This window comes from Balaenoptera acutorostrata, chromosome 3, assembly GCF_949987535.1.
Source record: "Balaenoptera acutorostrata chromosome 3, mBalAcu1.1, whole genome shotgun sequence".
NCBI classification, from domain to species: Eukaryota; Metazoa; Chordata; class Mammalia; order Artiodactyla; family Balaenopteridae; genus Balaenoptera; species Balaenoptera acutorostrata.
The window spans coordinates 90,681,759-90,708,219 of NC_080066.1; the positions used below are offsets into that span (position 1 = coordinate 90,681,759).

At 35.7% G+C, this 26,461-nt stretch overlaps 1 pseudogene; it reads left to right on the plus strand.

The window, feature by feature from the left end:
- Positions 1-1,443: 1,443 nt before the first annotated feature.
- Positions 1,444-2,886, plus strand: LOC103006625 (elongation factor 1-alpha 1-like; annotated as a pseudogene).
- Positions 2,887-26,461: the final 23,575 nt, after the last annotated feature.

Genomic DNA, 26,461 nt, shown 5'->3' on the forward strand with positions numbered 1-26,461 from the left:
TTCCTAGTCAACACATTAATCGGTTTTGGTTTTTTATTAATTCTCATTTCCTCTGGACCCTATCCAAACTCTCTATTTCTTAGATCAATAATAGGATTAAAATGAATCTCACTACAGTAGCAATTAAGACTAGAACCGCATGAACTATACTGGGAGAATCACTTCATATTTCCAATGCCTGCATTTGAGAGCTTGATTTGAAGTGGTGAGCATGTATTACTGACTTGTTACCTTGTAATCTAGGCTGTTTTCAACTATGTTTATAGAATCTGACTGAAAGAATCACACCAGCTAATATTCAAGTTCTACTTACTTTTCCCAAAACAGTGTTCTGGTATTTTCTTATTTCTTCCTGAGTGAATTATACGGAACATGTAATTTGAAATATCTAACTCAATAATTTATGCAGTTTCTGGGGAAATCTGTATTTTAATTTCTGTAGGATCATAGTCTAAGTTGTAATATCCACATTAAAGTATACATACACTTTATATATATTCCTTATTTTATAGGTACACATATATGTATAAAGTGTTATAATCTATTAAAAAAAACTTGAAAAAATAGCCAATGATCATAGTATCATGGAATCTTAGAGGTGAAAGTGCATTATGTCAGATTCTATTCCTTCAGAGGCACCAGCTTAGTTACCTTGATTTTCCAAAAAAGTGTGAAGAAATGAATAAAATGGAGTCTTTAATGACAACAGAACAGTAAAATGGAGCCAGGAGGCCACTGGGAAAGCAGGGCCTATGCACATCTCCACCCAGATGGAACATGAATTTGAACTGGGCCACAACATCTTTAAAGAATGCTTGCACATCGAACTCTCTCAGAGTAACAGCCTTAGCAACCAACCATGTACAGACAAGAATGTCTCCAGTCTGCCAACATCAATCATAATTCTTGCAAAAAAATTTATGTAAGCTTCTTCCTTTTTCCTGTTAAAACTCTTTGGTTTTTAACTCTTCTTGAAGCACATTTGGGTTTCTACCCAAATCTGTGTCTCCTGGTTTGCTATTCCTAACACCCCCAAATAAGTGAGGTTTTTTTCCTTGTCTTACAGCAATGGTCCTATTTCTAGGTCAACAAAAGGAAGATGGTAATCTTTGAATTTACAATCCAGCCCACCTCCAGGAATGTGAATTCTAGTGACATAGATACTATAATAAGGAAATAATAAAAAAAATGCATTTAAAGATTATTCAAAAGATACATCAAATATATTCATCACAGAACTGATGAGAGAGGAAATAATTATAAATTCCCTAACTAAAATTCCAAACACTAAATGTATGATTAAATGCTTATACTGGAGTTGGCCATTTTTTTTAAACTTAATTGAGGGAAATCCTCCATATTTAATTTTAGTGCAGCTTTTTTGCAACATGTTTGCTTCCAGAACACAGGTGCCATGGAAACCACCACTAAATCTAAGCCAAGATGGGGAAAGAAAAGACTCATATTAACATCAGCAACATTGGACACATAGATTCAGGCAAGTCCACCACTGCTGTCCATGTGATCTACAAATGTGGTAGGATTGACAAAAGAACCAATGAAAAGTTTGAGAAGGAGGCTGCTGAGATGGGAGAGACCTCCTTCAAGTATGCCTGGATCTTGGGTAAACTGAATGCTTAATGAGATTGCTATCACCATTGATAATTCCATGTGAAAATATGAGACCAGTATTACATGACAATCATTGATGCCCTAGGATTCAGGGACTTTAACAAAAACATGATTATAGGCACATCTCATACTCACTCTCCTGTACTGATTTTTGCAGCTAGTGTTGGTGAATTGGAAGCAGGTATCTCCAAGAATGGGCAGACCCTTGAACATGCCCTTCTGGCTTACATACTGGTGGTGAAACAACTAATTGTTGGTGTTAATAAAATGGATTCCACTGAGCTACTCCTCAGCCAGAGAGATAATGAGGAGATCGTTAAGGAAGTCAACACCTACATTAAGAAAATTGGCTATAATCCAGACACAGTAGCTTTTGTGCTGGTTTCTGGTTGGAATGGAGAAAACATGCTGGAGCCAAGTACAAATATGCCTTTGTTCAAGGGAACAAAAGTCACCCATAAAGATGGCAGTGCCAGTGGAACCACAGTGCTCAAATCTCCAGATTGTGGCCTGCCCACCAATTCTTCTAATTGACAGGCCTTTAGGTTTGTTCTTCCAGGACATCTACAAAATTGGTGGTACTGGTACTGTCCCTGTGGGTTGAGTGGAGACTGGTGTTCTTTTTTTTTCTTTTTAAAGATATGTTTAAGTTCTAAACCCCAGTACTTGTGAATTGTTACCATATTGGAAAGAGTCTCTTTTTCAAATTAATTAATTAATTAATTAATTAATTAATTAATTTGGTTGTGCCAGATCTTAGTTGCAGCAGGCGGAAGCTGGTATTCTTAAACCTGGCATGGTGGCCACCTTTGCTCCAGTCAACATTACAACTGAAGTAAAGTCTGTTGAAATGCACCATGAGGCTTTGAGTGAAGCTCTTCTGGGGGACAGTGTAGGCTTCAATGTCAAGAATTTGCCTGTCAAAAATATTCATCCTGGCATTGTGGCTGGTGATAGAAAAAATGACCCACTATTGGAAGCAGCTGGCTTCAGTGCTCAGGTGATTCCCCTAAACCACCCAGGCCAAATCAGTGCTGGCTATGAACCTGTGCTGAATTGTCAGGCAGCTCACATTACTTGCAAGTTTGCTGAGCTGAAGGAGAAGATTGATCACTACTCTGGCAAGAAGATAAAAGATGGCCTCGAATTCTTGAAATCTGGTTGCTGACATGGTTGATATGCTTCTTGGAAGCCCATGTGTTGAACTCTGGCTATCCTCCGCTGGGTCATTTGGCTGTTTGTGACGTGAGATAGACCACTGCTGTGCGTGTCATCAAATCAGTGGACAAGAAAGCTGCTGGAGCAGGTAAGTTCACTAAGTCTGCTCATAAAACTTAGTAGGCTAAAATAATATTATCCCTAATGCCTGCCATCCTAGTCTTAATCAGACTGGTAGTAGAAGGTCTCAGAACTGTTTCTCTCAACTGACCATTTAATAGCAAACTTTGGTTAATGATAACAATGCAAGTCAAAACCTTCAGAGGGAAAAGAGGATGTTTTGTGGATCATTTGGCTTTTTTCTGTGGCAATTATAAGTTGTTAGTTTTAAAAATCTGTACTTTTTAATGGAAACAACTTGACCAAAATTCTTGAATTTTGAGACCCTTTAAAACAAAGTTTAATGAGAAAAATTCAGGGTAAAAAACAAAATACAAAACTATACCTATAAGATCATCTCCCAAAATCAAAAGAAAATGAAGATATGTAGATACATGGATAAATATATATATATTTAGAAATGTAGAAAAATGACTGAAGGTAATCAGTTGGTAGCAGTATCTCTTGATAGTTATAGGGTTTTTTTTCTAAAATTCTCTGTTTTCCAACTTTTTAAACAATGCATGTGCATTACATCTCTAACTTGAAATTGAGCTACTTTTTAGAATTTTGTGAATCTGTAAAATTAATCATTAGTCTTATTTTTGGATTCCTTAGCCTGATTGCTTTCAAAATAAAGTATTTGATTTCATAGATAACCTGAGTCACTAGTTAAAAGCAATAAACAAAATAAAACACCCTCTACTCTTAAAATTGCAATTTCTTCATGGATGACATCAGACAAATATCTGGCATGCAAAAAGACAAAAAGACACATAGGAAATCTTGGAAATGTGAGGAAAGTGAGCTGATTCAGGGTTTGGAGAGGCTAAACTTAGAAAGTCCAAGGAAGCTTCTACATAATCCTGATTTGGTCAAGGTAAAGGGTACATAAAAATCACAGGGATACAGTGAAGAAACCTGAAAAACACTGCCTCAGTCAGGTGATCAAGATAAACATCAACAGGGATAAGTCATGTTGATAGCATCTAGTCTTTATATAATGTGATGAAAGTGGCACTTCTCTCTTTGTCTTCTTCCCAAAACCAATAGCCTCAGGCTAATCATGAGGAAAACATCATACAAATCGCAGTTGAGGGACATTCTTCAAAATACCTGACTAGTACTCCTCAAAACTGTTAAAATCATTGAAAACAAGTAAAGCCTGAGAAACTGTCATAACAAGACAAGAGGAGCCTAAGGACACATGATGGCTAAATGCAACATGGTATCCTGGATGGGATCCTGGAACAGAGAAAGGATACTAAGTTAAAAAAAAAAAGGAAATTTGACTATAGTATAGATTTTAGTTAAAAATGTAATTAATGTATCAATATTGGTTCATTAACTATAATATTTACCATAATAAAGCAAGATGCTAATAATAGGGAAAACTAGGTGTGGAATATACCAGAAGTCTCTATACCATCTTTTATAACTTTTATGTAAATCTAAATCTACCCTAAAATGAAAAGTTGATTTAAAAATTATACACACACCCTGCAAAAACAGTGTTTTTCACCACTGCTGACACCATTGACATCCCTCCTTGAGTACAAGCTCTTGAAACAAGGATACTGTTTTATTGATCCTTGTATTTTCTATAACTACTTAAACCATGCCTTTTACACAATCATTACAAGATAAATGTCCTTGGAACTGAAAGAGAAGAGAATCCAAAGCCTGGGGCCCAGCTGACTCCACGAAGTTTCTGTTAAGATGTACTTTTCCCATTCCCAGCAATTATTGCAGAATTTATTCTTACTTTGAGAGAAGGACCTATAATGGTGGACTGAAGTTGAAAAAAAAGAAAAAACATAATGAACACAGGTAGCAGCCGTCACACTCAAGTCCCCACATATGAATCTCATAGAACCTGTAGGCATGTTAATTTAGAAAATTACCTAAAACTTCATTGCTTAAAGCTTGAAAGTCCAAACAGGGAGAACACATTAAAGAAGATAACACATAAGACCTGCATTTTGAAGGTTGTTCTGAGGATTAGATAAGAAAAATATATGTGAACGCCTTTTAAAAATCACCACACAATCAAATAGCAGTGCTTAAATTTCCTCAGGTGTGGAGCATCTGAAAGTCAGTGTTCCTTGGAGATCACAGTGAATACTGATGTGTTGAATTTCATCAGAGGAACCGTTTTAATAGTAGAAAACTACAATGTAATGTAGAGTAAGATCACAGCTGTAAGTACATGCAGCACACACAAAACTATTAAACTCAGCTCAATGTTTCTTGATGATTTCTTCCATTATTATTCATATGTTACTTTGCACTGTTCTATTTCCTGTATCTGCTTGTAAATTATATGTCTTCACTGAACTGTAAGTAAGCATGTATAACTTGTTAATGCTTGTATCCTCAGAATATTAGAGTTTAGCACATAATAGAAGTTATTTATTCAACAAATATTTCTGGAGCATTTACTAGAAGATGTGAAATACAGAAAAAGTCCAAGATTTCTGTTCTCATGGTATTGACATTCTAATTCTAATGGGTTAAAATGCTGGAAGGCAATAGGTGTAATGGAAGAAAAGTAGAACAGGTTAAGAGGGAATGGGAGTTGGAAGCGTAAACAAGTTGCAGTATTAAGCAGGGTGGTTGCACGGAGAAGGTAGGATTTGAGCAAAAGCTTGAAAGAAATAATGATTTCAGGCAAGCAGATATCTAGAGGCAAAGCATTTCAGGCAGAAAAATAGGGCACTGGCTCTAAGGTGTGAGTTTACCTGGCATGTTCAAAGAGCAGCCGGGAGGCCAAAGTGCCTGGAGCAGGTTGAAGGAAAGGAAGAGGGGCAGGCAAAGTCTGGATGGCCAGGCCATGTAAGGCCTTGTAGAACATCATAAAGACTTGTGCTTTCTTCTGCAGTGAGATGGGGAATGATTGCCGAGTTTTGAGCAAGTGTCATCATTGGACCTACATTTTCAAAGGCTCACTCTGGCTGCTGTGTGGAGAATAGGTTATGTAGTAGCAAAGTCAGAAGCAAAAAGATCTGTTAGGAGGTGATTGCCATAATCTTTGGTGGTTCAGACCAAAGTAGTGTGTCCATGATGAAAATTAGTTGAATGCTGAATATCTTAAAGTAGAATCAACAGTTTATCATAGAGTCAACAAATAATTTAAATAATTGAAGATTGGCCAACATCCCTTAGTAAACATCATCAAGTGCCAAAGGCTTTATAAACATTTATGGGCAAAGAAACTTAAAATAAAACAAAGACCATATCTGCTACATTAATGTTATGTCTATTACATTTCTATTGTGTCAAGAATGACTAATTGTTGGACTTCAGCCTTAGAACATTGGCACCCAGCTTGCAGGCTCCCAGGGTTTTTTAGGGACAGAGTTTGAGAACCACTAAGCTGTCCAAATTCGAGGAGTGATGTTGCTGATATTGAAACTGCTTGTTCCCAGGCATTATGAGGGGCATCTCACCTGTTAAAAGGAACATCATTGTCTGATTTCAGCCTGACATTGGGGAGTGCATCTGGAGCCAGGCAGGTAGAAAGGCTCACAGTACTGAGTCCTAGTTCTGGCTCTGCTTACCAAGCGATACCACTTCCTGGTGCTCATTGTTTTGATAAAGATATTAGCAAAGCAACAGTAAAAATTAAAGTGCTCCATAATCCTCAGCACCCACCATTAACTTCTGAAATATTATTGCACGTTAGCTTTTACTGTTACTTTACAAAAGCACTTACTGAAAGGCAGGGAAGCCAAAAAGAGAAAAAAAAAAAAATCTGCTGCTGGCAGTAAAGGGGAGGATGATTGTCTCTTTGCAGATTGCACCTTCCCCTTTCCCAAAGCAGCAAGGGGCACAGAGATCTGAGTCTCCTTTTGGCTGAACTAGGCAAGAAACTGGTAGATACCTTCTAGAGTGTGTGGGGGGAGAACGTGTCCCTGCAAAGATCAATATGTGGGTGGGATGTGTCTCCTGTTTTCCTTCCTCACTCTTCCTTTCTTAGGTCTTTCTTCTCTCTGCTTTCGCTGGCCTCCCAGGGATCCAAGCCTGCTCATAGGAAATTAACTGAAATTAGTTATGTACATTTCATTTGCCCTCTGTCCAGGGGATACACATTAAGTTGTAGAATATCAGACTTTGCCCACCTCCTATCCATCAGGTGGGGACATTGTTCTATTTATGCAGGTGGTATAGGGAGCATGGCATATTTCGTCAGGGTAGAGAGGAAGGATATTGGTATTTGAGGCATGTTCAGCTCCCTAAATCAGCTACCCAGCAGCAGCCCCTCTAATTCCATGCTAAATTCCAGGTCATGCTGAGAATGTGAGGCCCCAATCTTTCTCTTTACAAAATTCTATCACTCTGTATACACTTTGCCTTGCAGGGCTTTTCTGAAGACGAATGAAATAATGTCATCTGTTCAATACAAGCCTGTCCCCTCGCAACTCAATGAAAGATGCTATGTATTATGGGCAAGCTTTCTCTTCAGCTGGCCCGGACATTTGCATTTCTCCCAGTGGCTCCACTCTCCTGGCCAAGAAACACATGAAGAAGGGTCTTCACTGGCCCAGAGCCCCTGATAGGATTCCATTCATGCCCGCCACTCACTGACAGAGAAAGCCCCCCACAAGAAGGCTGGGCTCTCATAAAGAGCTCTGCCAGATTCAGGAAGACGCGGCTTTTTGTTCAACACCATAGGACACTGTGTGACACTCCACGGCCTGGGCTAGGGGCTGTCACAGCAGCCTTTCACAATTCAAAGAGAAAGGGAAAATAGCTTGCCTTTGAGCATCAGAGATGTGGGAGAGGCAGGAATCAAATCATGAATAAATAAATAAAAACACCAGCAGCTGTGATATTTAAAACAGACAATCACTATAACAGCAAATGACAACCCCGCAGCCTGCAGAATCTGCTAATAAACTGTCTGCTGTGACTGTTATTAAAGATAAACTTATGAGCCATGATTATTCAACCATTAAACCTAAGTGGAAATCAAAGGAAAATCTGTCTCAGATGATATGTTTGGTGCCGTGTGGCCTAGGAAAATTACTCAACAAATTTGAATTCTGATGTCTCTGTCCTCTAAGGATTGGTCCCTTGAAATTTGGGTACTATTTATGCAGAAACTTTCCTTCTTTTTTCTTTTAATTATAATTTTAGTTTGCTAAAATGTGGCTTTTTTATTTTTAATACATTGCTATAATAAGCACATCTTGCCTCATTATCTATGGAATAACAGAAATGCCATTCAATTCAGCAAGGGCACAGCTAGTAAAGCAAGAATCTAAGACCTTCCTCAGATCCACCTGCTGAGCAGAGCACCTTCAGCTCTCAGGCTGATGCTGAAAAAGCTACCAAGAAGTCTAGATTGTGGGTAGCTTTGTCGATGTATTAGCTAATTTCACCTAACAAGGATCCAGTTCCAATGCAGAGGTCACCCGATTCACATTTCACTTGGATCTCAATCACTGCCATTGCTATTACAGTCTGTGACATAGTTAATAGGAAGAGTGGCATATTATGGCAAAAACAACATTATAGAATAAGATTATTATATGAGCATGCCATTTTGAAGACATAACAGGATGTTCCAGATTGAAAATAATCTTCAGTTAATGTCCTGTATTATTATTATACACAGGATGCAGCAGAGCATAATAGAGTCAGAGCTATTCAATCTGGTAGGGTTTTCAAGGATTGCCTTTCAAATTTCTGCTTGATATTAGTATTTCCTAAGAGCTTTGAATTAGGAATTTGAATTAATCTCCAATAATCAGGGTAATAGTCTTTAATTTAAAAAAAAAAAGAAACAATACTAACTACTAAATTTGCACAACCTAAAGTGCAAAAGTATGTGACAGGTTAAGGGGATAGTCAATAAAAATTCACCTTTTTTATATCCTGCATTTTTTGTTTTGTTTTGTTTTTGCCCTTTCCACCTCACCTGCTTTAATGTCTCCATTTAATGCTTTCTTCTTCAGAGAGACTTATTGTAGTTGGGGGTCCCCATCCTTTGTGCTCGAATGTCTGTAATAAAATGTACCTGTTTGGTACATATTATATACTCAAAATGTATATATACCTTTTGAAAGAATAAATTAATACATGGCCTAAGAACTTGGATACAGGCCTAATTCTCAAATTATTCCAGGTTAAGACACACATAAGGGAAATAAACATGGTGTTTATAGTACATATGAAAGTCAAGAGGCCAAGCACCAGCTTCATTCAAATACCATGAGTAGGAAAGGGGCCAAAAAAAGTCTGGACTGGGGATTCAGAATGTTGGTGCTGGAACTACAGGGTGACAATCACATAAGTAACATTTACTGTGAATTCATGGAGCGCTTCAAGAAACGGTTAGACAAAATTCAGACAGAATTCTCATGCATGGCTGGATGTTAGAATCACCTGGAAAGTTTTGTTTGTTTGTTTTCCTTTTCAGTCCAAATTCCCAGGTCACCTCCCGAAACAGAAAAATAAAAATACCTGGGAAGAGCACCCATGAATCAGTCTTTATTTTTGATAACAGCTACTGAATGGACAGCTTAGCCTCCCCTTGACTTTCATCTATTCTGTGAGCCACTCTGTGAGAGGAATGAAGGCCCTTGAAGTAGCCATTATTTCAGTAAAACCACAGTTAACCTAAACATTACCTACTAACACAACTGAAGTAATATGCGGAACGATAGAACTAGATCATATGCTCAATCCCTGAATATTGCAAAATGAAAGTGAAGCTAAAATAAACCTCTTTGGATTCAATAGGTAAATGATACAGTATGATCTAGGAAATAGCCAAGAGCTTTTCTTTTACTGGACATTTTTATAATGAAAGTTTACTCGGGAGAAGTAAAGCCACATGCTGCATCTAAAGAGACCCTTCTGCTCCCAAGTACCCAACAGTAATCTGAAATACTGTTTTTATTTTCCTGATGTGAGAGCAGAATTTGCCTGTTCTTGCGATAGATGTGTTCCTTATAAGTTGTGCAAACTTGAAATTTCTTAAGTAGTTGAAATGATGAGCTCCCTATTTAAAGAAAACATGAAATGAATTTTTTTTTTGTATTATGAAGTATTTATAGTTTTTAAAACAACCCCTGAATGTGTTTGTTTTATACTGTAGAACTGTATAATAACTAGCTTGTTATTACGTAGGCTTGGGTATTATGCTAAATCCTGAAACACAAAACCACATATGACAAAAGTCTGCTGTAACCTAGAAATTACTAGAAAACTGGTTGTACCAAAATTTTGGGAAAAAAGGACGTATCTGCTTTATGAAAAAAACATGTTACTAAAAACATAGGTTAATGATTACCCTTACATGCTAAAGTCAACAGTTCTTAATGTGGATGCACCATCATTTTGAAAGTGGAAAAGAATATAATGTGTTGTACCTTATGCCAGATTTTCAGAAATGTGTGTGTTCCTTAAAGTGAATCACACCATTGGAACTCGCATTTATATGAAACTGTATTTTCCAACTTTTATTCATATGAACCATTTAAATGTATCCTTCTCATTAGTGAGACTTTTTAAAAATTATGTATGGGAAACTAAGCAATGAAGCAAATATCCACTATTGTTGTCCCCATTTTACAGACGGAGAAAATAGATTCAGGGAAATTAAGAGTTCTGTCCAAGGTCACACATGGAGTTAGTGATAGAAATGGAAATTCAATTTGCACTTTCTGCCTCCCAGCTCATTTGCATCAGACCACGGATATAAAGAAACAGCTTACAAATGTTAATGAACAATTTTCCTTTGGCTCCGTATAAAGTAGAGCCAAAATGTCACTTTGTAGGACCCAGAAATGAATTCTTGGCCCAAAATAGGGTTGCCATCAATTTTCATCCGAAATTTAGAGTATATTTAGACAAAAAATCCAGCAATAATGGCCTTTTTGTCTACAGTGGTTAAAAAAGAAAAAAGAAAAAAAGTTTCTCAACAAGTCTATCCTTTGCTTTGAGCTGGTTCATGAGTCAGTTGGTCTTTGGGTGAAAGGAAATGAAAAATTCATCACCTGTGATGACCAACTATTCATATAAAAGGCCTCAAAGTAAAGAAGCAATTATACTATTTATGTGGTAAACCCTCATCTTAAAGCTATCAGTAAACAAGATAAGTATCAGATTCTCCTCACAGAATACCTTGGGAAGGTGGGGTAGGAAGGTGAGTAGGAAAAAACTGAAGACCTACACCAGAGCCTGACACCTTACCGGAGGTATGTGGTACAAGGTTTGGGGGGAAATGCTTATTTTCCACCTCTTCTGTTTCTTTTCATATGGATGACTATGACAATGTAATGTGTTAGCAGTGCAATCCTGGTCTTGCTACATCCCCTCATTCACTCTACCCTCACTAGTGAGTTTGGAAGGAGAAACTGGCAGGTATAGTTGGAGCCTTCCTCTTCTCTGTTTCTTGAGTCAGTCTGTCTACGGAGATCATAGGCTCCTAATTATGTTTTACCGTGCATAAGCCTCTCTACTGAGAGGCCCTGTCCCCTTATTGGAGGTGTCTTAAATAATTCTCTGAGAAGCAGACTCTGAAATAGAGATTTGCCTTCTAGATTTGAATGGGGTCCTCTTTCCTAATTTGGAAGCAAGGCCGAATTTTTATGTCAATTTCTAAGGCCACCAAACTTACACACAAGAAATTAATACATCCATGTTCCCATAAACATTCACTTAGAAATTAAATAGTATATTTAATCTAAAGCTTTTTGGAAGAATTTAGTAAAGGGTAAGTATGTGCTCAAACCTGTATGGTGACCATTAAAACACATTTGTGTCTGTGGGGCCAAGGCAATTCAATGGGAAAAGAATAATCTATTCAACAAACGGTGCTGGGAAAACTAGATGTCAACATGTAAAAGTGTGAAGCTGGACCCCTACCTCATCCCACCTACAAAAATTAAGTGAAAATGGATCATAGGTCTAAACATAAAAGCTAAAACTATAAAACTCTCAGAAGAAAACATAAGAGTAAATCTTTGTTACCTTAGGTTAGGTAATGGTTTCTTAGATATGATACCAAGTGCACAAATGATTTTTAAAAAGTGGATAAATTGGACTTCATCAAAATGTAAAACTTGTGTTTCAAAGGACACTATAGAGAAAGTGAAAATATAATCCACAGAATTGGGGAAAATATTTGCAAATTATATATCTGATAAGGGACTTATATCCAGAACCTATAAAAAACTCATACAATTCAAAAATAAGACAAATAACCCAATTTTTAAAATAAGCAAGTAATGTGAAGACATTTATTGAAAGAATACACCAATGGCAAAAATAAGCACATGAAAAGATACTCAGCATCATTAGTCACTAGAGAAATGCAAATCAAAACTACAACAATGTACCACTCTAACACACTATCATGGCTAAAATAAAAAGCAGCCAACAGTTACAAGTTTCGGTACAGATATGAAGAAAATCAAACCCTCAAATATCGTACATTGTTGGTGGGATTATATAATAGTACAGCCACTTTGGAAAACGGTGGAAAGTTCCTCAAAATATTAAAGAGTTAACATGACCCAGCAATTCCACTCCTAGTTCTATACCCAAGAGAAATAAAACATATGGCCAAAAAAAATGTGTTCATGAATATTCTCAACAGCATCATTCATAATAGGCAAAAAGTGAAAGCAACCCAATGTCCATCAACTGATGAATGGATAAGCAAAATGTGGTGTATCCAGTCAGTGAAATATTATCTGACCACGAAAAGGAATGAAGTACTGTTAAACCTTGAAAACAGTATGTTAAGTGAAAGAAGGCAGACACAAAAGGCCACTGTGATGGTTAATTTTCTGTGTCAACTTGACTGGCCTAAGGGATACCCCAACAGCTGGTAAAACACTTTCTGGGTATATCTGTGGGGTGTTTCTGGAAGAGATTAGCATTTAATTCAGTAGACTGAGTGAAGAGATCCACCTTCACCCATGTGGGTGGGCATCATCCAATACATTGGGGGTTCTAAAGGAACCAAAAGGTGAAGGAAGGGCGAATTCCCTCTCTTTTGAGCCGGACATCTATCTTCTGCCTTTGGACATAAGTACTCCCTGTTCTTGGGCCTTCAATCTAACCCAAGCTTATCTACTAGTTTCTCTATTTAATATCCTTTGTTTAGAACTGTATTACTCAGCATTTCACCCAAATCCGTCTCATTCTTTACCTCCTTCTTGTCCTTTTACAGTCCCTAAAATGCCCTACTACCTTATCTCTTTATAGGTTGATTCTACCTATCTTTCAAAGCTCTTATAAAATGTGGTCTTCTCTGTGGAGCCATTGCTGATTTTCTCCAATTAAATGTACTTCCCCCCACCCCCTGCTTTGCTTTGCAGTTGACTCTGCTTTGTATTAGTTATCTGTAAGTTTATACTGTCTTCTCTCCTTCTAGGGCCATCACAGTGGCCATCCACCAAATGAGTGACAGCAGAGACTGTACATCACTCCACTCTATGGCATTTGCAGCATTCAAACTTGCCAGTGGTAGGGATTCAAATATTTGCTGATTGGATTGAATTATCTGTCAAGTGCACAGTTTTTCAACCTCATATGCATGTGTAGAGATAAAACATTACATTATTACTCAACATTTAAAAAATCAGAACTTTAACCTATTAAACTATCCCTTCATGTTGAATGTTCTGACATGGGAAGCAGCCGCATAGCACGGGGAGATCAGCTCGGTGCTTTGTGACCACCTAGAGGGGTGGGATAGGGAGGGTGGGAGGGAGACGCAAGAGGGAGGAGATACGGGGATATATGTATATGTATAGCTGATTCACTTTGTTATAAAGCAGAAACTAACACACCATTGCAAAGCAATTATACTCCAATACAGATGTTAAAAAAAAAACCCAACTCATGCCCCCCCAAAAAGGAACATCATATATATTTATATATTTATACTGTGATTTTATCTTAAAATTTAAAAGCAGGATGAAAGATAAAATATGTTTCCTGGTATAGTAACATCCAATTTTATTCTTATGAAAGAGAATTTTCCAGATGATAAAGGCTTACCTTTTCAAGTTCCAGAATTTTAAATAATTTTTATATATTTAGGAATGAAAATTTTACTAATTTATACTGCATATATTAGTATATGACAAGAGGACTACTTAATTGGAACATTTTGACCTTAAGCTACAGTTTATTGAGGAGTCATCCTCAAAATTATAATGTTATATTAAACAAAGAACCTCAATTATCACCTTACACCTAAGTTGACTAGCATCTCTGAATTGAAAACTGAGGCAAGTCCAGTAAGCTTCATGCCCATGAGCTATATATCCCATTTGGCATGTATTTCTTCTTCATAGAATGTCTTCACTCTGAGAATAGGGACTGTGCCTTCTATTTCTCTGTGTCAATTTTATTATGTTTCCATGTGTGCAGAATACCAGTTATTGCTGACTTTCATTTTATAAAAAGAAATAGATTACCCTTTAAAATGAAAATCCTGCTTTTCAAAAGGTTGAATAAGATAGTAGTTTTTTACAACTTTAAATAAAAATCCAGCTGGTTAAAGCCATTGAAAGAAGCTTAATTGAGGAATATTTTTTGGCTCTGAGCCCACTATTTTTTCATTTGATTGTAAGTTGGATACATTTGATTCACTTCAAACTCTTGTCTTTCAGTATTTTATTTTTCTGAGACCAGTAAATAAGTGTTAATAGCCATGTTGAGCTCAGTTAGACTACTTTCTTCACTTAATTACCCATTTTGGCTGTATTATTGCCAGCCAGGCTTTCGTTTGTTGACACTTTTATGGAATGTTTGTGCAAGAAATGTTGATATCTTCATATATTGTTTTGACCCTTCACTAACCCTCTTTGTCGGTTATTTCTTTCATTTGAAATATCTTCTTCCCCCATGCTTTTATTATCCATCCATCAAAGCATGCCCTTTTTTCTTCTATAAAATGATGCCAACTTGTGTCCTTCAGGAATCTCTCTAGAGGATGTCACCTCTTATTTTTAAGCCAAGAAGAGCCTGGGTTTCTATGATGGCAGAGAGTTTTATCATCTTTCTTTGCCACAGTGATGTGCTGTCTTTTAGAGGGAGAGGAGGACAAAATTGGTGAGGTGTGGAAATGTTTGAAAGCCATGAAAGACTGCTTGTAGAAAAAATTGCCTTTTCTGAGGCCTTATTGTGATTTGTGCTTTGTTAATACAAGGCATCTGCTAAGTAAAGCAACTTTCAAGTAATATCAACAATTGAAACCTGATTCTCATGCCCATACTCTTTGCCCTACAATTCCCAGTCTCATTTCTACCTAAGTTTACAACCTTGGAATAACATTCAAAACTTAAGCCTCTTCATTGCTCTTATCTAGTCTTTTTTCATATGAAATATTCACATACTCATATATTTGGACATGTACTATGAGGCAAACAATGTGAAGATACAATGATATACACATTGGAGATATATTCAGTTGGCTGAATGAAAAGGGAACACAGCACAAGAGTGGGTCAGGATGGGGAGAGGATACTTTTAGACTGGTTGAGCTTGAGTTTTCTTTTAGGTATTCAAGTGGAGATAACCAAACTGCAGATGGATATACAAATTTTGGTTCAAATAAATAGATTTTGATAGACATATACTAATGGCTAACATTTGTTGAGTACACACTTTACTACTATATGATGCTTTTCCTATTTCTGGATAAGAGTTATAAGCCTATTGATGGTAAATGACATCATTCCAATGGATATGATCACTTAAATAGTGAAAGAAGAGTACCTCAGACAGAAACCTAAGGAATACCAAATATACTGATTCTTCCCTGTAGTCTTTCGGATTCACCTTCTGTTCTGGCAGTTCCTGGGAATCCATGTCTGTATTCCAGCATAAGCCATTTTAGCAGCTTCTCCTTATCCAACCTATCTTAAAACAAATCCAGGAACTGACGTTCCAAGCCTGCCTTCTGAGGACATGAATGGACTTTAATTTGCACTTTGACCACATAAAAACTCCTGGTCATAAGCGTGAAGATTCTACCCATTGTTAGATCTTTCTTGCCCCTGCTACTTTCCATTATATACTCTTCTGTAGCCACACAAACAAAATGAATGTGACATCTGTTTCCAAATCTCATTTTTTTCTAAAACGCTTCTACCCACCTTTAGCTCACTGTGCTCCAAAATATCTCGCACCTCTCCAGTAAAAACGTACTCTTCTTCTTCAGATAGCCTTTTTATATAAACTCCTACTTAACCCACTTCCATCTCACTCCCATTATAAATCACCATGATTGCTCAATATGCATAGGCAATTCTGTGCAGATGTTGCTAGAAGCAAATGTTTATCTGTTTCTCTAATTTTGTTTATAAATGATCAGAGAATGGGCTACTCTAGTTCATCACAGATTCAGGTTAATAGAGATATGTAATATACACTGTGCATGAATGGCCCATTGTGTAGTATTAAAATTCAGTAATAGCCTCAAACCTAAACTATACTGAAAATCTTTTAATCTTCCTTTAATGATTCTGAAAGCACTTTAGGGTTTTGCAGAGTCTCAAGGTTATCATTATCATCCTATATATGTAGGGAAATAATAAAGATTTCCAGTTCATACGTTATCAGATTGATCAGCTTTTACTGCGTTTCTTTAGGTTTGCCTCACCTCCCCATTATGTTCTAAGATCTTTAAGAGCCAAAATCGTACCTTCTATTTATTTTGCATTTCACACAGACTTTACACAAATAGGTGCAAAATTCATATTTGTTATCATTAGATTAGAGATTAGAGTGCACAGGGAGACTTTCATTTGAATGATTTCCTCTCTTTTCCCTTTCCTATATTGTTCAGGTCTTACCTACTCCCACAACTAGAAGAAAAGGCAAACAGTGGCCAATTTACCCTCTGTTATTAACTGACTAGTGACCCATAATCCTTTAACTAAACCTCTATCATATAAAACACTGTAGGAGCGAGTACTTTTCACCAGTACCAGGTTCTCCCCTACTTACAGGCATATGGGGCATTTGTGTATCCCTGTCATGAAATGAAGCAAGGCCACACAACTTATTTGAATAATGAAATGAGTGGAAGTGACAATTATCACTTCCTGGTGTGATATTTAACTCTGATGCTGTACTCTCTAGCTCCCTCTTCCTCTGTTATGATTGATCTTGAAATCACCTGTTGTTGTGGGATTGTCATAAGATTAAAGTAGCTAGAACAGTGAACCAACATGTGTAGGATGCCTACCTTCTAGAGACACTCTGCCCCACAGCAGGCAATGCATGAGAAAGAAATAAAAATGTGTTGTGCACAGCCTCATAGGTTTGAGGGTTGTTGTTTTACTACTACATAACTTAGCATAACCTGATATAGTACTTACTTTATAAACATCTTATTATGTATTTCTTTCCTTAAACAGTACATTCCTTAAGGGCAGAGGCCATATCTGAATCATTTATTTACCTATAGTATCTTGCCAAGACAGTTTTTAGTAGGCTGTCAAATAGTATTTATAGAATAAATAAATAAAAAGTAAATAATATTAATTTCCATAAAAAGTATGATAATATTCTTCACTTGACCATTTTTTTTACTCCTATCTTTTAGAATTAAGTTTAGCCTGAAGAATATTCAGTCCTATTACAATGTTGTCAGTCTGAAGTTTCCTCAAGCTGCTAAGTAATCATAAATTGGCCCTGGGTAAGAATTCTCCTCATACCTAAAGTCTCCGCAGTCCTGTCTTGGCTTACTTTGGACCCCTTTCTTCTTTTTCTGAAGCTATTTTTTCTTCTGCTTTTTAAAGTTATTGTTTGTGCTATTGTTTAGGTTATTTCCCTCCAAGTCTACCGCCACAGTAGGAGACCATTTTCTCAGTTCCTCTGCTGCCTTAATCCATTAAAAAAGCCTTCTGGACTATCTCATGGGAAATGCCTCCCACTAACTCTTATGGAAATAGACTGGGAGTGACAGATGTAACTACTGTGCTGAAGCTACAGATATCCTTGAAGTTTCCAAAGCTCTCATGTCTCCTAGTTTATAATTCTTAGTTTTCTTATTAAGTGATTCAAGGAAGACTTCCTGGGATCCTTCTGAAATCTGATAAAAGCAGTTTAAAGTGTAATCCAAGGTAGATTTTCTTCCCCCATCCAAGTTCTTTTATTTATTTATTTACTTATTTACATATGTTTGAATTAAAGTATAGTTGATTTACAATGTTGTGTTAGTTTCAGATGTATAGTAAAGTGATTCGTGTGTGTGTGTATGTATATATATATATATATATATATATATATATATATATATATATATATATATATTCTTTTTCAGATTCTTTTCCCTTATAGGTTATTACAAAATATTGAGTATAGTGCCCTCTGCTATAAATTAGGTCTTTGTTAGTTACCTATTTTTACATAGTAGTGTGTATATGTTAATCCCAACCTCCTAAGTTTTCCTTCCTGACCTTTCCCCTTTGGTGACCATAAGTTTGTTTTCTATGTCTGCAGGTTTATGTCTGTTCTGTATATAAGTTCATTTGTATCTTTTTTTTTTTTTACATTCCACATGTAAGCAATATCATATGATATTTGTCTTTGTCTGGCTACTTCACTTAGTATGATAATCTCTAGGTCCATTCATGTTGCTGCAAATGGCATTATTTCATTATTTTTTATGGCTGAGTAATGTTCCATCATATATGTGTATATATATATATATATATATTTTTTTTTTTCTTTATCCATTCATTTGTTGATGGAAATTTAGGTTGCTTCCATGTCTGGCTATTGTAAATAGTGCTGCTATGAACATTGGGGTGCATGTATCTTTTCCAATTATGTTTTTCTCCAGATATATGCCCAGGAGTGGGATTGTAGTATCATATGGTAGCTCTGTTTTTAGATTTTTAAGGAAGCTCCATACTGTTCTCCATAGTGGCTGTACCAGTTTACATTCCCATCAACAGTGTAGGAGGGTTCCTTTTTCTCCACACCCTCTCCAGCATTTATTATTTGTAGACTTTTTCATGATGGCCATTTTGACTGGTGTGAGGTGATACCTCATTGTAGTTATGATTTTCATTTCTCTAATAATTAGCCATGTTGAGCATCTTTTCATGTGCCTTTTGGCCAACTGTATGTCTTCTTTGGTGAAATGTCTATTTAGGTCTTCTGCCCATTTTTTGACTGAGTTGTTTGTTTTTTGATACGGAGCTGTATGAGCTGTTTATTATCTTGGAGATGAATCCTTTGTCAGTCACATCATTTGCAGATATTTTCTCCCATTCTGTAAGTTGTCTTTTTGTTTTGTTTATGGTTTCCTTTGCTGTGCAAAAGCTTTTAAGTTTAATTAGGTCCCATTTGTTTATTTTTGTTTTTATTTCCATTACTCTAGGAGGTGGTTCCAAAAAGATATTACTTCAATTTATGTCAAAGAGTGTTTTGCCTATGTTTTCCTCTAGGAGTTTTTATTGTATCTGGTTTTACATTTAGGTCTTTAATCCATTTTGAGTTATTGGGTATGGTGTTAGACAATGTTCTAATCTCATTCTTTTACATGTGGCTGTCCAGTTTTCCCAGCACCACTTACTGAAGAAACTATCTTTTCTCCATTGTATATTCTTGCCTCCTTTGTCATAGACTAATTGACTATAGATGCATGGTTCTATAAGACGCTGATGAAAATTGGAGAGGGCACAAACAAATGGAAAGATATACTGTGTTCTTGGATTTGAAAAATCAATATTGTCAAAATGACTATACTACCCAAGGCAATCTACATATTCAGTACAATCCCTATCAAATTACCAATGACATTTTTCACAGAATTAGAACAAAAAAAAATTTAATTTGTATGGAAACATGAAAGACCCTGAATAGCTAAAGAAATCTTGAGAAAGAAGAGTGGGGCTGGAAGAATCAGGCTCCGTGACTTCAGATATACCACAAAGCTACAATAATCAAAACAGTATGGTACTGGCACAAAAACAGAACTATAGATCAATGGAACAGGATAGAAAGGCCAGAAATAAATCCAAGGTAGATTTGAGATGATCCTTACTTATCTCCTACCTAGCTAGGAGCACATGGTATTAGGAAGAAACCAAGCAAAGGTCAATGCACTGGGCACCAACCCTGATCCAGGTTATATGACCAATGCATCATTCTCTTTCAGCTCAACAAGACAGAAGTTATTGGCAATTAGGCAATATTTCAGCATTATAAGTAGACACAGAAAGGTAATTTCATGTATTGGAAATAATATGGGTTTGGGATTCTGACGAACCTGGATTCAGGTTTCAAATCTACCACTTAATTGCTGTGTGACACAGTGGAAAAATTGCTTATATGAGATAAGAATTTTTCTTTTGGGGAATTGTTTCCTTTACACACACATGCACGTACACAAAAAATGCATGATTTTAGTTGAACATGTACATGTATGTGGTACATCTTTCCATTTATTTCAGTATTTCCATTTTTTCTCAGCATAGTTTTATAGTTCTTATTGCCCAGATTTTACACATATTGTATTAAATTTATTCCCAAATATTTTCTATTTTTAATGTGATTGTAAATGTTATTTAAAATTTTCTATTGTTAGACTAAGTATTCCAATCAAAGGGCAGATTTTGTCAGACTAGATCAAAAAACAAGATCAAGTATATTCTGTCTATAAGAAATACACTTTAAATACAGACACTAGTTGAAAATAAAATAAAACAAGTGTGTACAGTCCAGATAATAATATTGAGGTGGCAATATTGGTATTTCACACAATAAGAAAAGGAGAATCTTAATGTTCTTTATGGGAAAAAATGAACATCAATCCTTAACTCACATTATAAACAAAATTATCTAAAAATAGAACTAAATGTGGAACTAAAACTCTACCACTTCTAGAAGAAATTATAGAGGAAAATTTGTGAGTTCAGAATAGACAAGATTATTTAGGTAAAAGCCAAAAAATCATGAGCCATAAATTTGATAAATTCAACTTCATCAAAATTAAAAACTTTTGCTTTATAAATATTATGGTTAAGAAATCAAAAGGCAAGCCAAAGAATGGAATATATGTGTATATCATACATATATGTGTGTATAGGTTATACATATATAATATATATATATATATATATATATATATATGTATATATACATATATATATATATATATATATATAAAACCTGGAAACTTATATATGATAATGGACTGGTATCCAGAATATATAAAGAATTCTTTCAACTCAATAATAAGGAAAAAAATTTAATGGGTAAAAATATTTGGACAGACACTTCACAAGATATTCAAGTGTCCAATCAGTGCAGGAAAATGCTCAACATCATTAGTGTTAAGGTAATGCAAATTAAAACTACAATGAAAGACTACCGTCAACCTATTAAAATGGATAACACTAAAAAGGCAATAATACCAAGTGCTTGTAAAGATATAGAGCAACTAAGATGCTCATACAATTTTGGTAGGAATGTAAAACAATAAACCGCTTTTTTAAAAAGTTTGGCAATTTCTTATAAAGCTAAATATATACTTACTATATGACCTAGAAAGTCTACTCCTAGGTATTTACTGAAGAAAAATGAAAGCATGTCTATACAAAGACAAGTACAAGAATATTCTTAGCAACATTTTTATAATAACCAAAACCTGAAAATTACATAAATGTCAATAAATGGAGAGATGGATAAACAAGTTGTGATACACAGCAGAATAATACTCAAAAGAAGAATGAACTTCTGATACATAAAACAAGATGGATGAACCCTGAAAAAGAAAAAACAAAATTTCCTGAGTTGAGAAATCCTGATGCCAAAGAGTAACTACCCTATGATCCATGTTTATGAAAGTACAGAAAATACAAAAATAATCTATATTTATATAAAATAGATAAGTGGTTGCCTAGGGCTAGGGAACAGGGCAATTGGCAGGGAAAGGACATAAGGGAACTTTTAGGAAATGAAAAGTGATGGAAAATGTTCTATTTCTTGATTTTTAGGAGTTGATACACACTGCATAAATTTGTGAAAACTCATCAAAATATACAATTAAAATCTATGCATTTTTATACACAAATTGTACCTCTATAAAGTTAAATAAATAAAAAATACATCTTAGATAGATTGAATTATATCATATTATATACCTGAGAATTGAGGATAAAAATGAAGTAGTTTCTCTCATTTCTAGTGATGACTGGCAAAATGTTTTCACCCCAAACCCACAACCTTGTGTCTGCTGGTCCAGAGGGCTTAGTTCCCAAGAGAAGGATGCTTCCACCAGAGGACACAGTCATGGTTCTATTAAAACTGGAAGTTGATACTGCCACCAGGCCAGTTTGGGCTCTTCATGTTGATTCCAATGAATTGACAGGCAAAGAAGGGACTTATCTTCTTGACTTTCAAGGGGCAAATGGGCTGCTATTCCACAAAGCGAATATGAATGAGTATGTTTGGAATACAGGTAATACCCAGAGGAACATCTTAATAATTCCATGGCCTATGATAAAAGTTAATGTAAAACTACAACAATCCAGTAAAAGCTGAACTTCTACTGGCTTATACCGTTCTAGAATTAAGTCTTGGGTCACCCCACCAGGCAAGGAACCACTATCAGTTGAGGTGCTTTCTGAGAACAAAGGGAATACAGAATGCATAGTAGAAGATAGTTTCAAACACCAGCTATGACCATATGATCAGTGATAGAAACAAGAACTGTAATCTTTATTAATGTTGGCCTTATTTTGATACAAACAAATGTGTGGATATATTCATCATTTTTCTTCCTTTTTTCCATGTCCCTTAAGATATATTAAAAGTAGTTAACCTTATGTCTCAGTAGTTAAATACAAGTATACTCAGTTAGAAGAGGAAAAAATATCCCCTAAATATTGATAGTTATATCTTATTTTTTGGAGAAAGCTAGTGAAGAAGTTAAGTATGAATAAAAGAGGTGCACATGGATACCAAATTGACGAGGAGTCGACTCTGATGGCCTTATGCTGTGTCAATGTAGATAAACTAGAATCAAATGCCCCAGAATTTTCTTCCTTGTATAATTCTGGGTCAGGATTGGACACTTACCTCGTGTAAAAATCTTGCATAAAAACTTACATAAGGCTTAGCCATTTACCTTATATAAATAATCTATACAGGATTAGGAAAGCAGATGTGAAGAAGCAGTAATTGTTATGTTCTGAAGGCTCGTGCAGAACTCTAGGCACTAAGGCCACTCATGCATATTTTCATTATCTACTGGCTTACTTTATGGGTAGTACCCAAACCTACAACTCCTCAATCTCCCCCCAGATCTTTTTCCTTAGCTTCTCCAAGTCCTGGTCCAGATGCACATGTAACATTGTAACATAAGACACTATCTTCTCCCATAGGTCACCAGCATCATGAGGCTGGAAGTGAAGAGAGACAGATGTGGGTTCCAGTTTGCCCTCGTGGTTTCCTGCTTCTCTTCACTCCCTTCACTTCACATCCAGCTTTCCCTCCTAACTGCCAACCCAGCTGACCTAAAACGTCCCTCTACCATCAATATATATTTTTTTAATCTAGGGACCTGCTGTTAATAATGTAACAATTTTATTAATTTAATTATATAGTAAACGACGTTTTTACAGCCAAGAAGAGATTTCACAACTCTCTGATGTCACTTTATCATTTGAAAAATTAACATGCATTTAATGTGTTGCAATATAATCTTTGGATAAAAGATAGTTTAAAAATAGAAAAGGAGAGAGCAAATGTGGGAGAATACTTGATATTCTGCTCTAAAGATAGGAGACATAGAACAAGTGATAAGTGTCACTAGGGAAGAGTGGCCACAGGGCCACAACTATGGTGAAACATCTAGAAATCAAATCACTACATGCTATAAAAATTGGTATTGCATTTGCCATGTTTATATAGCTAATGGTATTTACCAATACATGAGTCTATGACTATTTGAGAAGATGCACCCAAGAAATAGAATTCAGACCAAAGGCCAAGGGGAAAAATGTTTATTCTCAGAAACTTACATCAATTTTTTCCTTAAAAACAAAAATTATGTAATGAAACATATCTCCATTTCTTTTGCTCTGGCCACTTTGAAGCACTAAGTTACTTTTTTAAATTAATTTTAGAAAACATTTTTCTTCCTGTTTTATATTTTCCTGGTCTTTTTATGGCAATGAATTATATTTTTCCAAACTATGATATAAGCTACCAGAAATATTTATTTTAAAAATTGAAAAAGAAAGAAATTGATATATGAATCAATGAATGAATGAAAAACAAGCAAATTTAATAGACATTTTCCCAATGAGTATTCCAATATAAATGACTTGATTTATACTGTTACTAATACTAAATATATATATCTGCTCACTAAATGTATTATTAGTAAAGAATCTTAATCACTTGAGACCATCTTATCTAATCTTTTTCACTTAGAACAAAGTATTCTAAAAGGCATGATAAAATTATATTTGATAGCAAATATATATTTAACACTCAACATTTTCCTATATCAACAGTCTATGTTTCTTTCCCATAGAGTCATAAAAGAATTATTTCAACTAATAGATTATCTACATGAAGGTCAATTCTAGGCACTGACAATTTATGACACCATAGCCTTTACCTCATTTACAGCAAATTTAACATATTTTACTTTTTAGGTCTTACTCAGCTTTGGAATATTACATGATATGGTTTAAGACAATGTCTGAAATTGAGAAAAATATTAATATATAGTTTGGTCTTATAGTCAGTTCATTTCAATTCACATATCAAGGTGGTTGTCTGTTCCAGTGTGAGAATATTCTCATTTTCCACATCAGTGTTACTTCAGCACTTAAGATCTAACAAGAGACCTAGCACAGCCATTTCTGATCCCCCACGTCCTGGTGCCATTAACATTCATGCTAAACGAATGCCATTTAACTTAATAAGAAGTTCATTTTCTCTGTCCCCTTACTGCCCCTTTCAGTGCCTATTTTCCTTCCTAAACCTGCTGCAAGGCATGTGGGCAACAAGTAAATTGAGGATTTAAAAAGATTTTTACTTCATATTTCTGGAACTGAATTGCTCTTTATTGGGATTCCAGATGTAGATGGGATCTATGGCTGTGTCACACTCTTAGGCTTCTTTCCTCACATCTTACTAATGTCCATAATGTTCCCAAAAAAGTGGCTTATTCATTAATCTAATAATTTGAGTATCAACCTTTCAGTCCATTTGCTTTTTAATGAATTATTTGAATTTTTTTTTTTTTTTTTTTTAGGAATGATGATTGGATACCATTGTCATGGCTGAAAGAAAACCATGGTGCCTTATTAATCTCAGGTAGATGTTGTATTTAAGTATTTGATCGCCTTTTTATATTTATATGGTTGAAGTTCACAGTAAGAGAGCACAAATTCTAAGAAACAATGTGGCTGTTGAAATGGAGCTGCCGTTTTCTAAAGTATAACACCCATTCCTTGTACGAATTTGTATTCAAGATGCTGAACTGCAAACCACAAAGAATGAGATATTGGCAAAGGAGATGCTATAGAAAGAACAAAAACAACCACAAAATCCTGATGGATTCTTTAATCATATAAGTCACTGGTGAACGATAAAGCACTGTTAAGATTGCTTTAGAAATTAGGTCGTGACCTGACTTTTTGAAAAATAGCACAAAGTAAATTGAAAACATAAATGGATACGTGTTTTTGAGAGAGGTTGGGAGAACTGCATTTCAGTGTAATGAAGATGAAGGATGTCGGTTCTATCAAAGACAAACTTGAAATAAATGACACCAATCCTAAAATGGATGAATTAGTCAATTTTAGAGTATATAGCATATATTCATGTCACAGGGATGTACACAAAGGGTGTGTCTCTACTCACAGAATAATTTAACTAAGATGAGGGAAGTCAAGCCAGGAAAGCATTCAGCTCATTAAGAGTTGCATGTCACTGCCCTGCCAATTAGATCACAAAGAAGCTGTGGTATGTCCATGACAGTTAGCAGACATAGCAATTTTATCCTCTTGGGACCTGCACACATTTTGTTATTCTCCTGAGTCTTTGCTTTCCTTTAGCTTCTTCACTTCGCTCAGATTTCTTTCCCTGATGCTGGTCCTCTCCTTTTTGGCCCGTTTCACCACCTATCTGGCTCCAGATTTATGGATGTTTTCTCTGACCTTTAATCTCAGTCGTTAAGATTCAGCACTGCTTACTGCAAGGGCCAACTACTGCATCATTTATTATTATTTTGAACATTTTTGTGCTTATTGCTGTGTAAAGTTTCAGAAGCCAGACTGAAAACAATTCCTGACCACTTGGGTGTTGCAATCACCAGGTGCCAGCAGGAGCCAGGTGCTTCAGTAGCAGAAATAGAGCAGCCTGGTGACTTCAGCATTTGCATGAACTAGATGCACAAGGAAAACACAAGTTAAAGAGAGAATAGTTTCAGTCAACAAACAAAAGTTAGACAGTTTACAAACCAATAATATTTTGATGCACATGATGACAATTAAACCTAAAA